This window comes from Cyprinus carpio, chromosome A14 (assembly GCF_018340385.1).
Source record: "Cyprinus carpio isolate SPL01 chromosome A14, ASM1834038v1, whole genome shotgun sequence".
Taxonomy (NCBI): domain Eukaryota; kingdom Metazoa; phylum Chordata; class Actinopteri; order Cypriniformes; family Cyprinidae; genus Cyprinus; species Cyprinus carpio.
Window position 1 is genome coordinate 21,369,397 of NC_056585.1, and position 17,448 is coordinate 21,386,844.

General features: G+C 40.3%; 1 pseudogene; it reads right to left on the reverse strand.

Moving 5' to 3' along the window:
- Positions 1 to 669: 669 nt before the first annotated feature.
- LOC122147531 lies at positions 670 to 10,449 on the reverse strand (annotated as a pseudogene).
- Between the last annotated feature and the right edge of the window lie 6,999 nt (positions 10,450 to 17,448).

Below are 17,448 nucleotides of genomic sequence, written 5' to 3' on the forward strand. Positions count from 1 at the left end.
TTTAAAAAGCCTTTGAAGACCAGTCTACAATTTTACCAGCATTAAAGTGGTTATACTATACAATCACTGAAAAATTTAAACAAGACATGCTGGCCTTTTTGAATTGATATTAACTGGTATATGATACCGTTTTTATACTCAGAGTTTATTTTGGTAAACTCTTCTGATAAATGGCTCTGTGCAAAAGTATATTATATATATATATATATTATATATATATATATATATATATATATGATATATATATATATTATGTATATGTATATATATATATATATATATATATTCTATATATATATAGTATCTATTTATTTATATATCTCTTCTTTAAGTACCGGAATCCCATGTGCGTCTGCTTGTTGCTATATTACAGGACTAGGAGTCATTGATTTATTTGAAAACTGAAATAAAATTAACACTACATAGTGTCGATGAGTGCTCTGTTGGCAATATACTCAACAACTATATACCCATATTCTTAATTTAATTAAATTAAAAATACTTTCTGAAATTATATGCAGTGCAAGTCCAAAATCAGTCTGAAATCTTGTGCTTGGACCCATGCAGTGTGCAAACACGTGCACACTTCTCTAGCACTCAATTAATCTCAGTCTGCTTTTGTGCTTTCCATTCGAATCATGGAAACGGCAGTCCATTGCAAAGGGAGGAATTTCTCAGTCTTTCCCTGTGTTTAATGTCTGTTTCTGTACATTTAATAGATGATTGCTTATTTCACTTGCAGACGCTGACCCACTCTGTTATCGTGCACTCTTCGCACACAACATAACAACACCAGTGGAACTTGCAATTGCAGCGTTCGCTGCGAGTCTGCTGTAAGATGTTGTGGCCCCGGCCACAGCACAGGCTCTCACAGTTGTCCATTCCCTGGCTGGTCTTGTTACAGATCCGGCCCTGCGTCCCGGCAGAGTCTGATCCAGGGTCCCTCTCGCAGAAATCTGGGGACTTCTCAAAGTAGACCAGATCGTTTGCATTAGCTCTCCGTCGGTGTGTCGGATGGGCGTGCTCCACCTGACCTGTGTTTCTGTTGTGGGCTTTGATTAGCGTGGCGATATTAAAGCGATCCTTCAGCAGCGAGCCCACCGTTCTGAACTCTGGAGTCACCTGCCAGCAGGTCTTGAGCTGACAGCTTCCTGATGTGCCGTGGCATTTGCATTTCCTCCTCATGTGGTCCACCACAACCTGCACACAAGCAAAACAGATGAGGAAGATGTTAATATCTGGAAACCGCAGCATCTGGACCATAGTTGGCAATCTAGACCTTGCAATGCATTAGTGAAAAATCATCTGAGCCCTTATTAGTTGAATCACTGATTTCTGATGAATTGAAAACGAAACAAATATTAACAGATGAGTCAATGACGTTTAAGCGTGTACACAGTAAGGAAAATTCATTTTTAATTAGTTTTTTTTTTGTTTTTACATCAAAAAAATATAGTTTTTAAATCTTTACTTTCCTTTTCATAATGGAACTGTTGATGGACAATATGTTTCATATATTACATGTGTGAGAAATGATTCCTAATCATCATCGATTCCTGCCCTCTTTAAACTACATCTATGAGAACTTAATAAGTAGTAAGATTTTTTTTTTTTTTTACATTATGAAGAGCTCATTAAGCTTTTCATTAAGGTCATTAAAAGTCAATCAAGAAGATTCATTTCTATGAATTAGTTCCTGTTTTCTGTATTGTTTTGTTTTCTGCATGTTTCTACATGTTGGTTGGACTGCATGACTTTGATTTGCCTGACAACATTTTTTAAAGTACTTTAATTATTACTTTATTATAAATTTTTATAATAAAACTATTTTTATGATAAACTTGTATTTATAAAATCTGAACAGTTGTACCACTCTAAGATTATTGACTTTATGCGAACACACACACACACACACACACACACACACACACACACACACACACACACACACAACACACACACACACACAACACACACACACACAAAAGCTAACAAAGTAAATTTGAATTCATAAAAAACCATGCACATCATAGAAGAGGCATATTCAGGTCATTGTACAGTATGAATGAAACACATTATTAATAAATAAATTAATATATCCAGATGAAGAACAAGATTTATTCAGTCTAGTATTACTCATGCACTTTTTTTCCCTGTGGTTATAAGTTCCACCACATGACATGTCAGAGTTGGAGATGAGGATGCCCTACTCACAAGTTCAGACCTCCCATTCTCTCAACAATGCACTTATCTGTCATCCCCAGCTATAAACTTTTAGATCCAATTACCAAGAGGAAGAGGGGCCACCCTCACTACTGACAGATGCCCCAGCACTCACCCATATCAACAACACAGGCACAAACATTAAGGCTTAGCAATCCCCACATTTCACACTGTCTCAGGCTTCCTAGCGCTCACCACGGGACAAAACACAGTTTGAACATCTTTAGAGATAAGTCGAGTTTTGTCTGTCAAAACTCTACGGATTAGGTTTCACTGTACAAAACGAAGCGGTGCTATTTCACGTCACTCAGCCATGGCTTGTGTTTTTCTTTCTTCAGCTTCCCCCCTCCTATGCTGTGGTGTCACAATCCAGGACATATTTTTTTTCAGTTTCTGAATTGACTCAAAACAACTTTTCGATCCTCCAGGGATGCAGTCTGCTAAAACGCAATGTTCTGACAACTGTTGCCATTCACCTCGAGTCGCAGGTCACTTTCAGCAGTTGTCAAAAGCAGACATCTCCCATACCTGAAGATCGTGAATTCTTCAGGCTATACGGTTTGCATGCCAGTGGTTTCTGTTTCAAGCTCTTAGCCACCATAGGTGCGCATGCAAATTGAGCAGGTCTATTTTATATGAAACAGATTTCACACCCTTATTGAGGCCAAAGATAACACCGATCAATCACAACAATACGCCCACAATGGCAAATCAGGTACTACAAAACTGTTTGGAGAGAAAACACCAGAATTTCAGGCTGATCTCGCTCCGTCTGAGGTGAACACCTCAGTGAAGTGTAAACAAAGATTAACCCTGTGTAGTACCAGCATTTTCATCATGTCATGGTCATTATTTCGAAAGACTGCAGCCTTTCAAAAGGAAGCCAAATCAGTTCCCTGAGGGCCTATGCCATGTGGGTACAGGCAAATAAGGATATTCAAATCCTTATGTTTTGAGTGCCGAGAACCTGACGGCAATTTAAAAGTCTCACCTCCAGCAGTTAGGAAGTGGACCTGCTGGCCCATGCTGAGGAAGCTACAGGTTTGGGATGGAAGATCGCAGGGTCTGATTGCTCTTCTTCCTCCTCTGCCTGGACTCGGCACCTAAGGGCAGAAGCAGTGTGGGTGCGAGGCAGCGCAGGAAGCGCGGAAGAGACAGGAAGTCCTCTCTTCGAAGCTGCCGCCCTGCTTAAGTGACAACAGGATAATCTATCGGGTGTGTGGAGAGGTGGAGCATCTGACTGAAGCCTGGCAGACTGTCTAGCCTGAGGAGCTACAGATGAAGTGCAGGAAGCGCAGCTCATTCATGCATCTGCCATGAACAGATTAAAATCCTTAAAGTAATGCCTGTCAAGCCTCTGCACTGCCCTGCTGGCACAGAATGAAACTTGTGAAACAATAGGCTTTATCAACACATTTGTTTTATTCAACATATCTTACGTTTCTATAGGGATTCAGGGCTTTATATGCAGAGGAACATACATTTATATTGCAACCTGCATGCAATCGTGGGAAGGTGTCAGCACAGAACAAACCTAAAGGCATATTTCAAACTTAAAGAGAGCAAATCTTTCGGTGTGACATGTATTTGGCAGATTCACAGTGGAAGAAGTGTTGCAGTTATTCATCAGCATTTGATGTGTACAGCAACACGTGGTGCTCCAGAAGCTACAGCAAAACAGCAGAAGCTACCATAAATGGATGTGCAAGCAAAGCATATTAGGGCCTATAAATTTGCACATTTTCTTTTCTGACATGCAGTGGATGTGGATGTTTAAGAATGTGCTGTAATTTCATTGGTACAGAGCAAATTGAGAGCCACATCTGGGCCACTTTAATTAAAGAAAAAGTGAGACAGGCTCACCCATAAACTGGCACCAGACTGAGATCAAGTAAAACACATTGGTAGCACATTTGACCACAGGCAGTATACAAGCAATACAGATGCAAGTCCCCTCAAGTCAGATGCTTTTTCCATCATGATTCATCAACAATGTAAAAAACTAATATTTAAATAGAGCAGCTTTTACAATAATATTCAATTATTATTTGGGACTCGTCAATCAAGCCATTACAGCTGAATACTTTCAAGAATACTATTAAACTGAAACAGCATTTGCAACACATTTAACTTTTTTAATGTGCTGCATTTCTGCGTGGGATTTTATTTTGTTCATCCGGATTTCATTGGGGTGAAAAATGTTAGGCTATGATATTATGGGGGAAAATTACTTTTCTCTGTCATGCCGCCTTTTCTTTTAAGAAGTCATTTAGCAAGTGGAGAAAGAAATATTACTGCTTTTAAAGAAAAAAAAAAAGTTTGTCTCTGAGTAGTTTCCATTACAGAGTTTCCAAATGGCAACAATTCCCCAAATTTATATATAAAATCTAATGGGAATAAAATTTAATTCTTACAACATAATGTGTATCATAGAAAGACAAACTTCCCACTTCTTGTACAATTAACCAGTGCATGTTATTCTAAAGAAAAATAACTTTTAAATAACTCCTTCAATTCATGTTTCTTTAATAATCTGAGGTATTTATAAAGTACATTTCAAACTCCAGTTAAAGCGAGTGAATCTTTGTCATTTATTCCTCTTATAAACATGCTCAGCGTTAGTCAGCTGTGCACTCTTCTTGGTCTTTTCTGTTAAATATAAGTGTGCACAATTTTTGTGAAAACACATGAAAACAAATAATTCAATAATGATTTGTTTCATGTGGGTCAGAAAAATTAGCACACATTTATAAATGCACATTTAAATAAGTGCAGTAATATACTTAATACTCCATCTATAGAAATTTTCAATGAGGAAATTCATCACAGCTATTCCAATGTGGCACAGAATTGCCATATGGCAAAAATGTTGTTTTCCTGTCTGATAAAGAGTTTCCCACATGGCAGTGTTCATATTCCTTTAATTTACTGTAAAACAATTCCAGATAAAGTTGATCTGAGAACAAAAGCGTCTATGCATGAAATTTAGAGTACAAAGAACAGCTTGAGAAGCAGTAAAGCAAGCATATGGGTGACAAAAGTAAAGCTGTAAAGAAAATCAAAATGTCACGTGGCTTAAAAATTAGTATACTAGTTTCTTTAAAGTCTGCAATGCAATTTCTCATCATTTTTGTGAATGTGAGAGTGAAGGAAAATTGAAAGGTTGATTTGATTTCATGTCTTTATCACTATATTACATGTCTAAAATCTCTGCATGCCAGTCCAAAAAAGCAGGAACATATTAGTGTCTGTCACCACAGAGAGAGACAATCATGTGTCGGGAGCACTTTTGTGTGTTCAGGGCTTTGCAGTCGCAGGTAAGACCCGTTAGGTTAGGTATAAGCTGGAGACTCCACTTAAGATCTAGGACAAAATGATGACAGGGTGCCTGACAACATGATCCCCATCTAATGGCTCTTGATGAATTGCTGAATGAGTACTGCTCGGTTCCTTTGATGTTTCAAAAGAGGCGTTCCCACCAAAACCTCAATGTCCAAACACACGTCTTTATTAAAATCTTGGACAAATGCATGACCAGACTCTGATGTATTTGGTCAATTAAACGTTTACATTTAAATCATGTGTGGTGTATAAAGCAAAGAAATGTAGAGGAAATGTCACTAATACTTTTAGGTCAAAACATTGTTCTTATAAACTGTGTTCCTGTACCGTCTCCTGCCCTTTGCTTGCTTTGCTCTAAAAGTAGAAACACCGCATGGCTTTCCAACCGGTCTTCATTGAGTGGAAGGAGCTCCAATGAAAACATGCAAAAAATAATTTACAACCCCACTAGACATTGCCATGTAATCGGCAACTACTGCAACCATAAAACACATGCCCTGCTTTTTAGCCCTGCCGGGTCCATATGTTTTTTGCCAGAGGCAGTGAATGGCAAATACTAAAAACAATACAATTAAATCGATTCTCTTCATGCAGTTTCCTTTTTTTTCGCTCTCTCTGTTGCCTGGGCCCAGTGACAGACTGTTTAAAAATTGTATTTGGGGAAGGAAGGGCGAATGTCTTTCTACTTCCCGCTGTGTTTGATGTCTAAAATCTTTTGCTGGGTTTAAACAGCTGTTTCCAAATAGCCAGCAGCCCACTAATTAGAGCTTTTAACAAGACTGAATGTCGTGAGAACCAGAGGGTGGGCATGAGGCGACATGTACATCCAGTAGTAAAGTCACTACATTCCGACAAGCGACTACCTTTCCCGGGGAGGGAGGTGGGAAGGGGAGGGGAATATTTGAGGGAATATTGGGTTGCAAACCTTGCAAATAAAAAAAGCTCTGCGATAGAGAGCGTGTCCTGTCCTACCAGGGCTGGGGACCCCTACCTCACATCACCCATCTGCCAAAATTATGGGACCCAACTGCCAAAGACAATGGGCTAGGCAGAAAAACATAATATATCATGAATTTTGAGAAGGTGAGTTTTAATTAAAGATGGAAGAGATGAAGGATTTTGCCATTTTTTCTTTTCTCATTCCACTGACACTGACCTCGAGAAAACCTGCCAACAGTAACATTTTTCGGTAGCAGCAAATTTTCTGTCTAGTCTTTTTTCTGACAATCAGGTTCAGATGCCAAATAGGCTTACTGGCAGGAGCAGAAGAAATATTCCTGAAACAATGGCGTCTCTCTCGTAACATCACACCCTCGCTGGCAGCTTGATCAAACGCCACACCTCCTAATTGAGCTTCTCAGACAGAAATCCTGAACTTCCAGCCATCCTTTATAGATCATCCAAGACAAATAAACAATTAATCAGTTTAGAAACTGATAACAATAATAAAATCCTTTGAAATGTCATCTCTGAGTCCAAGAATGGGGTGACTTTTGCCAGGAAAAATTCACAATGATCATGCTAATATCATAATAATCACAGAACTGTGACATTATTCATCAATAACAAAGATTTTAGAAATATACCAAATTTACAGTCTCTAGAACCGATGTGTCTAAGCTTATAGCGTGAGACAGAATCGGGGAATGAGAATTAGTAGATAGTACTTTATAATGACAAACACGGCGACTATCTTTTACTTTATTTTGAGACTGACCATGTTTTTGTCTGAATAATCAAGGGAACCAGAAAACTGATGGAACGATACAGAGACAAATTATAGAGAGAGGAAGTAGCAAACAATGAACAAATCTGTGACTCTGTTCAGTGTGAACCTGCCAGTGAAGCCCATCTGAGCTTATCGTGGTCATTTACACTTCAGCTCTGTACCGTCCTGATAAAGAGTGACAACAGATTAATCCATGATGATATCTTACCTCCCACGTCTAGAATGCACAGCTGATGAGCTGTCATTGTGTGAGGAGCAGCCACACCAAAAGCAGTTCAAATTGCTAATATTGAAGTTACAAGCTATAGTGAAACTCTTAAAATAGTGCGCAATCAGTGAGCATAGCGATATCAATGCCAAGACATTGCTTTGATTCTCGGGAATGCAAGAACTGGTAAAAAAGTTCCTATGGATAAAAGTGCCAGCTAAATTTAAAACGTTACAAGAAGTGGTGGTTTATAAGAGTAGAAAAAGAACAAACACATTATGTTCTAACCCAACAGCAGAGAAGGCTGAGCTTTATATAATGAAGTTGAAAATAAGTTTCAGCAAATACTGTCCTAATTCCTACAGTAAGTACTGACTGAAATGACATTTAAGTGCTGTGAAGTAACGCCCAAAAGCAATGTCAAACAAAATGACTGCCCTCAAACCAATGAATAAGCCAATAGTGGGTCTTGCAAGAGTAATATGACAGGAATGCATGCAAGGTTTATTTCAGCTAATTGTATTTACTTAACTTTCATGATCTCATGGACTTATGGACATAAACTTATGTCCAAAATAAAAAGTCACAAACATACACACTCTCATATTTGAAGTTAACTGTAACGTACTTGCTTTGCTAGTGTTAGACTGCGCTATTTTGCAAAATGGACAAACTCACATGAGTTGAATTTATGATATTTATATATGTTTACAAAAGAATAATCAGTAAAAAGTAAGTTATGCATAATGGGATGTTCAGGGAATAAAACATTTACAGTAAAATAACATTAAACAGCACAAGCAAAACTGTTTGCCACAGATGAGTTTCTTTGAGAAAGTTTTATATGAAATAACTAACAGAGGCAGTGGAAAAAAATTGCGAAACCCAAAGATGTCCCCACATGTGTACTTTTTCACCACCTCTGTTAGTTGTTTGTAGTGATAGCCCTCTGAAAAAAAAAAAAAAAACATTTTTTTTTTCAAATGCTTAGTAATTACTGTCATTCCAGAATAATAAATTATACATAATAATTAAAAAAGGCAGATTCCAACTATTATTGCATGGTGTCTCTTGCCTCTGTCTGCACAATGCAATCATCTTGCAACTCCCTAATCAGGTTAGGATACATCTTTCCAGCTCTCGCTTAATAATTTACGAAGATAATTTAAGAAGTCTTACATTTATGAAACAATTGGTGTAACAACTGCGTTGAGTGATCATAAAAAAGGATACACATAAGAAACATTTAAAAGTTTTGGACACGTTTCTCATGATCTTAATTCAACAATGATATATATGTTTATGTTTGAAACTGGTTTTGTTACAAAAAAAAAAAAAAAAAAACACTATGTATGAAGTTAAATTTTTGGGATTGGTGACTTGGACTGCAGGACGTGAAGAAAAAAACAGTGAACAAGTGGCCAGATAACTTACAAAGCCATCCCTCAGATCTGTTGGAAAGACAGCTCTGGATGCTCCTCGTGAAGTTGGGAAAATATACAGAGTGTTTTCCAAATATCTAAGAGTAAAGAATCTAAAATAGATTTGTTTTAATGTTTTGTTTCGATAAACAAAGTTGGAAAAGTATATGTTATTTCATATTTCTGATGACCTTGTGTTTATACAACAGACTGCATGAGTAAAATACATGACATTTTTTACTACAGCGGTGCCCATATTGTTTTCTTTATGAAACACAAGTAACACAAGACAGACAATTAGGATCCATCGTTTTTACCTTATTCACGTTCCTGTTATTCATCTCAGTTGCATTTAACGTTAACTGCTCTACAGTGCTGCTAATCTGCCTATTATCTAATTAGTACAACAACAAAAAGAGGACAACACCTCGATCCCTTACATCACACATTGCCACCAGGAGGGACTCACTGATCAAAGGCAACACCAGGGAAGGCATATTTGCTAAAGCTTAAATGCCTTTTAAACATTCCCCGAATCCAAAGATAACACATATTTCAGAGAAGCACAATGGTTTGCTTTTGCTCGAGTGGAGTTATTGCTCATTTAAGTGTTTGCTGTTGGTAGGTGGTAGAGGGTTCGGGGGGTGCGTGGAGATCGGAAAGATTCATTTTGGGGGGTGAGAGGCAACCTAATTGAGCATAGACGGTATAACTTGGCACCAGCTCGTACGTTACACGCAGGCAGGAGCCCAGGCAAAAAAGTTCAACAAAACCCTCTCAACCAATGCCTCGGGCCTCGCTTAGAAAAAACACGATCGCACGACTCAGGGAACACACAAAACAAAAATGTTACGCTTTGGCAAAAACGGGACAGGGATGAAGCTTTCAAGAGCCACAGCTGCAACATGAGCCGTCCCTTCATGTTTTAAATGCTCCGCATGGTCGGAGGAAATCTGTAGCTTCTAGCGTACATCAAAAGAAGAAACTCAACCGCTATTGTCTCCTATAGTACATGTGACACGGTTATAGTATCTCAGTAGAAAAAGAAGCGCTCATCATTTGAACACAGGTTTTAAACGTACCTTAAAACGGGAGCGTAAGATGAATCCCTTTGCACTCTTTGGAAATGCAATCCAAACACTGATGATTGCATTCAGGCTTAGTATTCACACATCACACACACAGCCACCATAATGCCGTCTCATCACCTGCCTGCCAACTATGTTGTTGTGAAGTCTCATCCTCCGGATGATGAGATGTCTTCTGAACGTCTCACGGGAGATCCAGGAAGTCCTTGGAGTGAAGTAGGGTTCCCCAAATTCCACGTTGGGACTGCAGAAAGGCCCCATTCCCAGGAGGCCCTGTTGGGGCCGAGAGCATCTCGGCGGGACGGGGGGTGTTTCATCACACCGTGCACCCATGCCTTTCCCCATGTTGAGCGGCCTCCAGCTTGCGAGGAGACGGTTGAGGTTTGATCCTGAAGCGCCTCTTCATCCCCCTCTGCGTTTCTTCATCACAGCCCCCATGGCTTTTTCAGCTCTATTGCGCCATGGCGCAGCGCGTTGGACACTGGCATGCACCACTCCGGCCGCTGCGTATGGCATAATGCCAATTGCGCTTTCTCTGATCCTGCCAAAGAGACAATACAATGGGATTATTCAGGCAAGCCTCCCTTCAAACGTTGTCTATACAACTGCCCTGGACTTGTCCTCTCTGTGCTTTGTGGAGAAGATAAGCTATCGCATTCGGAGAGAAACCGCACAAGCCCTGATTGTTGCCACAGCCAGCTCCAGTCACCACGTATATTCTTCCACACATAACAAGCAACAGAATATGGACCTCACAGGACAAAGCGAGTGGAATGCTGGTGCGTGCGCTTTAAGCACTTCCAGAGCAATGCACATGCAGGACACAATGGGGAGAAGGTGTGGGAGTTGGCTTCCGGGTTAGCGAGCTCTAAGCACAGACATGCTCATCTGTGCACAGGCTCTGCGCTGAGCTCACAAAAAACGTCTGCGGCATATTAACCTTGGCTACTGTTACAGCTGTTTGATCTGCACTAATCACTACTGCTGACTCATCTGGCATATTCATGCTTTCTATCCGCCTTGCACTATTTATTGGACCTGACTCCAAGTTGCGGCAGACTTTAAGCATTTCCGACAAGATTAAGAAATTCCTCAGCAATACGTTTCGAACACATGAGAGCCATATGTAAGCAGTATCAAGTTATGTTTGCGTGTTTCTGTATAAGTAAATATTTTAATTACACACTTTTCTTTCTCCAGGTTCCAGAGACGATAGAAGAGACCCCACGGTGCCTGCTTGTGCTTAAAGGATTGTTGAAAGCTAATGGTCTACAATCAAGGACTCAATCGGAGGTCCTCATAAAAGCACGACACCTCCTGAATCACTTTTCAAGGGACCTCGATAGGGGAACTTTAAAGAAGGCCACAGCTCAGGAAACATGAAAGAGCCCATAACGGGCTAAATAGTTTAGAAGTTCCTTCCTGCCTGCTAAAAATCAAAGAGCACTTCTTCAGCATGAAAAATACCCCCCTTTACGGTACTACACCGCCCACAAAAAAGAACAGAGATACTCTATATCCATACTATATTACTACTCCTCTAACTAGCTATAGTATCGGACATAAGTTAGGTATATATATCTACTTATATTTCTATCTAATCAGGTCTGGTAACTGTCTCAAGATGCTCCCCCGCCCACTATCGATTCTATGAAAATATGAAATGAACGTATAAAAATCCCACTTGATACGCCTATGTTGCACAACTACTCTCTTCTGCCATTTAAAAACCTGAAAAGCATTATGCATCTCTCTCTTCCTTTTCTCTTTGTCTCAATAGAGAGGATGACAAAATGTGTATTTTTACTTGCACGTCAATCCCCTCAAAAGAACAAATGTAGTGCCCTGGTTAATATGCCAATATTGCTGAAAGAAAGCAAAATAAATGATTAAGAACCTTTGTGAAACTGAAAGGTACTGATACTTCCTATTTTGACTTTTTCACTAATCCAAACAGGAAAACATCAGCCATGGTTAATGCAAATATCATTACATACTTTATACCGCACATGTAGCATGACTTTTGTTATCTTTCCGCAAATTGTTATTACTTGTACCATTCTTACTTGTCTTGTGTCATACGGTCCGCACTCATATTATTGGTACCGTTATCTTAAATGCATCTACCTTTTTGTAGGTAACTTATGTAAGAGACGGCGCACCTGAGAAAAAACCTCCTCCTACATGCTGGTTAATGTCAACGCATCTGAAAGCAAACCCTACCAGCACCATAATATCAGTCATCATTTACTTCTGCATGCCCTGACTGTCTCAGCTCACTAGCCTGCGTCGCCCTCCCCTGCTGTGACCACTAATAGTTGGTTATATTGTACAATGATCACTCTGCAGGCGAAACAGAACATGTCAAAGCTACTTGAAACAAGTTTTGAAACTGGCCAGGACCCTATGTCTAACACTTAAAACGTTTGTTTGGTTTAATTGCAGATTGGGGCTTGTGTATTCAGGCCTTTCGTGTGGAACGATGCCAGCCCTCGGCCTCAGCCTCCATGTCCCTGTTTAGTCCAATCTCTGGTGATTACACAGGACTAATGAGCGTCTTTAAAACTTATAGATATCATAAGGTGGTGAAGCACAGTCAGTGCTCGGAATTCACCTGTGTTTTCCAAAAATGCTTTCTGGATGGCAGCGCTGCACTTGGGGCCACACCCAGAGCAACCCGATCCTGAGATAGCTGAATCGATGTCCAAGAATTGATCATTGCAAAAGTACAACAGGAACTTCCAAAATCCTATTAACATAACCATCCTCACACCACCGTGACATACACACTCACGCAGAGGAGAACCTGCCGGATGAATTACCACAACCCCTCAGCGCGCCACACGGATACACAGCCAGCAGTGCTGCTTCTCTTTCTTTTTTTTTGTGCCAATCCTCTCTGCTCGCACATCTATGGGGGGCAGCTGACGCACTTAGTGCACAGCCAGGAGACAATGACATGGAACTGCTGTTTTCGCTTTCCTTCCAAGCCAAATATAAAGACCTGGACCTTACAGCATCGCTAACAACTAATCTCTTTTTAAGGCGATTGAGGCCTCTCAGCCGAAACTCGCGTGCATGAGACGGGCAGTGGAATAGTGGCGGAAATGAATTTACTAGATTGAAGGGCGGGACTCCTTCCACCTTGGGTTACAGAAACCTATACTAAAAACCGCGTCCTAGTTATGCTTTTCGCTCACTGCACTGGGTTGGTGGGCAAAATGCTGAAGCCACATATTCACATGCATACTTGCCCACTGGCACCCGTACGTATAACTACATTAGTTCTGGCCCCGGGACTGCTGAGCCCTCTTGATGGAATATTACATCCCATCTTTACACCGTGATATATGCTCACTGGCTCTGATAAAGCTTTCGTCCTATCACAACACATTTATGTGCCGTACGCCACTCATACAACACTCTACGACAGGTATTCATTTACACCATCCATAGGACCAGTTTGCTACCCTCTGTGAATGACAACCACTCTCAGAGGGGAGTCTTGTGTTTCTGGTCTCCAAAATTGCCACGCGAGAGTTTGCACAAGCGCCAGTTAGTCCATTCTGATCTGATGCTGCGACACTCTCATGGCTGGGCGATAGAGCGGATGCCCTGTATGTCTGAGGCTGGTCACATTCGTGGATTGTTCTCATCCTTTGTCCGAGCTGTTTCTTTGTCACGACGCACAGGGAAAGGTCAACCACACCGTGCTGGTGGCCAGTTAAGAATGGGGTCAAATGGGACTCTTTAGTCCAGGTTCTCCCAATTTTTTCTTGTGGGGGTGGGGGAAATGGGGGGGTTTTTTTGCCCAACCCCCTGAATAGAGAAGAACTTCATCATGTATCAACTCTCTGCATGAAAAACGGCACTACAATAAAGACGGTAATAAATAAATAACTACCACTGTGCTCTGTCTTGCATTGTTTAAGTGTTTAGATTAATACAAAGAACCTCTAGTACTGGAGTACTGCAAAACTTGTGTCGGCACCAGTATTATAAATGACCAAAATACCACTGGAGGAAAGCCGCTAGTGCTGCTGACTAGTCCCAAATACATCCATGTGCGGGACAAATTATACCCCTATAAGTGACAGAAGAAAATGTGTTCGGCCACAAAACTGGGGTTGCTTTGACCGCGGCAATTACGAATGAGTGTAACCTGACACAAATAGCAGATGCAAAGTGCTCCTTCCATAAAACGAGTAAAGTAATGAAAATTTTTGTGAAGTAAAGATACGCAACTACCACCTTGACATCGTGTATAACACTAACCTACTACCTTGCAAAACTAACAGTACAATTATATATTAAAGGAAAATGCCAACTACAACGATTCTTCAAGACACACACGTCCATATAAAACAACTGCGAAGTTTGGTCCTTGTTCATATAAATTCCGCTTGGGTAATTGCCATTATTTCTTAGCTCAACCGGATTCATCAACCTCCTCCAATACAAACATCCATAAACATTAACGACTCTAATAGCTCACTGTTTCATATCTTTATTCCCATGATACCCTCTTATCACCACACTAGCTTATAGAACTTCATTTTCCACCTTCTTCAACGAGTAACAGCAGAACGCGATGTACTCAACCACTTTACACAAATATTTTTGTTGATTTGTCTCTTTGCAGTTTTCGGTGACCGTCAGTACGAAATCAAGCCCGTTTCATGTGTGTGCAGCCAATGTGCTTGCCAGGCTCCCCCATTTCCACGTGCCTAGCACAGAAAACGAATACAGTCGTTTAATGCATTCACGCGAACCCCAACTGCTCCCACCCGCATCCTCTTTTACTTTTGACTTACAGCAGCCCGCCACCCGCCAAAGCACACACGAGCAGACGAGTCGAAATAACATACTATCGCTCAATCCGTGATGACCGCACGTGCTCTTTGCAACTCAATTTTCTAACACATCTCTCTGTGATGGAGCGATCCTTGTCCAATTCCGAGCACACGCACTCTTCAGTTTGAATCAGCTTCTCAGAGCGTCCAAATCCGACGTCACAATAAAATGATGATGGAGAGTGCCACTCGATGTCGTGCTAGCTCGATGCCTGAAATCCCTTCACCAACTTTTCTCTTTCTGTCGGAGCTATCCCAGTTGCGCATCCTTCAGAATGAATAAAATTGTGAGCCGATCGCTTGGAGGCGCTCCGCTGATCCGCCTAATCATTGCCACAAGATCCACTGCGCGCCGAAAATCCTCAAGACTACACCTAACGCCTCGATCTCTCCTACCCTCTTGCCCCCTCTCCAGCGATTCGATGTGCCTATCTTGATGGCACTCAGACTACACTTAACTCTCTGCCCGCCCAACTCTACCGTTCAGCGCCCACAGCACTCACACACACTGCTATTCGACCGTAAATGGACAAGTGATTTCATTAGCCGTATGCCCGATTGACACGATAAACAGGGAAGTTATCGACTCATTGGGATGTGAGGGATTGCTGCGGGACAGAGTAGAGATTGATAGCATCTAGTGAGGTACGTTCGTGCCATAAAAATTCGTTTTAAAACTGCATGTTGAAGGATTTGACGACACGCGACATGACACAAAAGACAGAGATTCAACTCTACCAGAGAAGCATACCAGCACGTCTACTTAAAACGATCTGGAGGCAAAAATGCCATTTACCATAAAGGGTTTTCTGTAGCAAGCGTGGTTCTGTGGTTTGGATAATAATTACAAACAAAAGCTCCTCGCCAAACCCCATTCTCTTGGGCATTCATTACCACTCATAACATCTAACCACATACAATCCCTGACTCTATATCCTTCCTATTCACCATTTACAGATTGTAAACAATTAATAAAATGGTCCTAAATAAGGCTATTTTCCTAATTGTCCACATGGAGGCAAGTTGTCACTTGTTTTAAAAATGTTTAAAAAAGTATAAAATGTATCATTCACTTTACAGTTTTGTATGCTTGCCTTCCTTTTAACTCCTTTCATTTGCTATGTTTATCGAATTGGTTTTTGTGTTCCATAACTGTTTACATTTTGCTGCATAGCCAAGCATGTTCAAACTCAAAAGTCACAAAAGGTCACCCATGTGTTTTAATGCAAACTGTATACCTTTTTTATTCCTTTCACTATTACATAATGAAAAATGTATTTTTTTTTCTAAAATTATATAGTAATTTTCACATAGAGGAGAGTCTCTTAATCTAATGTTTGTCTAATTTCTTTCTTTTTAGATGACGGGTCTAATTTATTTCCTACAAGACTTCTTTCTTGGTGTTTATGTTACCTGGAAACCACAATTCTGGACACTGAATTTATAGTAAACCCATGACAAATGCAAAATACAACCACATCTTACTGCTAACGAAAAGAGCCACAAGCCCATTAAAACTGAAACCTGTCCCGCAGCTTTTTGTAATGTTTGAAATCCCTATGCTCCTTTGGTAATTCTTCATTTCACGACATAAATGAAGAGTGGGTGCACAGTGGTATCAATAAAGCGAACCACACAAAAGTTACTTCATTGTGGCAGGGAGGTTTTTAGTCACAGTGAAAGTCACAAGGAGGGAGTCGGTAGGTTTTAAAACTTCAGTCTTGAACAAAGGTGAATGGCACCCCGCTGACCTCCGAATGAATTGATAATGAATCTCTGTCTTCAATTAGGCACCCATCACAGCTTAGTTTTATTGCTAGTTCATGACACGTTAAAAACATTACAACGGGACCACATTCCTACTCGAATGGTTATCCATTAAGATGTCGCAACGTTCTATCGACGAAAAAACTAAATCCTGCGTCCATCTGGTGTGGATTCCTTGCCAAGAGATCTGCGTGTCACGAATTAACACATGCTGATTTTTAATTGTGTCCTAGTGTCAGCTGGGGAACCCCTTTCTCTATGATCTATTTAATCGTAAAGCTTAAGATAATTTAGTAATGACAATTATCCACGGCTGAACAACATCTTCTGATCAATAAGTTAAATACCTGCGAAAGACATAATTTAGTAAAAGGCCAAAAATCATTACAGTAATTTTTAACATTGATTAATCAACATAAGGCTTTCTGTCTTATGATGTAATGACTCATATGAGACAAAAAGTTTTGTTCATTGATTGTAGTGATTACCAGAAGCAGGCCCAAGGCAAAAGATAATGCTGAAATTGGAATTTCCCTCGATAAAGAGGTGTAGTACTGTTAGTTGTGTGCACTTTTCCTTGGTGAAATGGCATTGTAGATGATAAAAGGTCTTGTCCCACCAGGGACATTCGGTTCACTTACAGTCTGTTAGGTTTCAGAAGTTCTCCAAGAAAGTCTTCACGTCTGATTCAGTATAGACGGAGAACACACAGACATGAAAATGACACAAAAAAATAACAAAAGTATCTTAGTATTCAATTTATCCCCCTGCAAAAAAAGTGTAGAAAATCAGTTTCTGACTGCGTTGATTCAGGTCT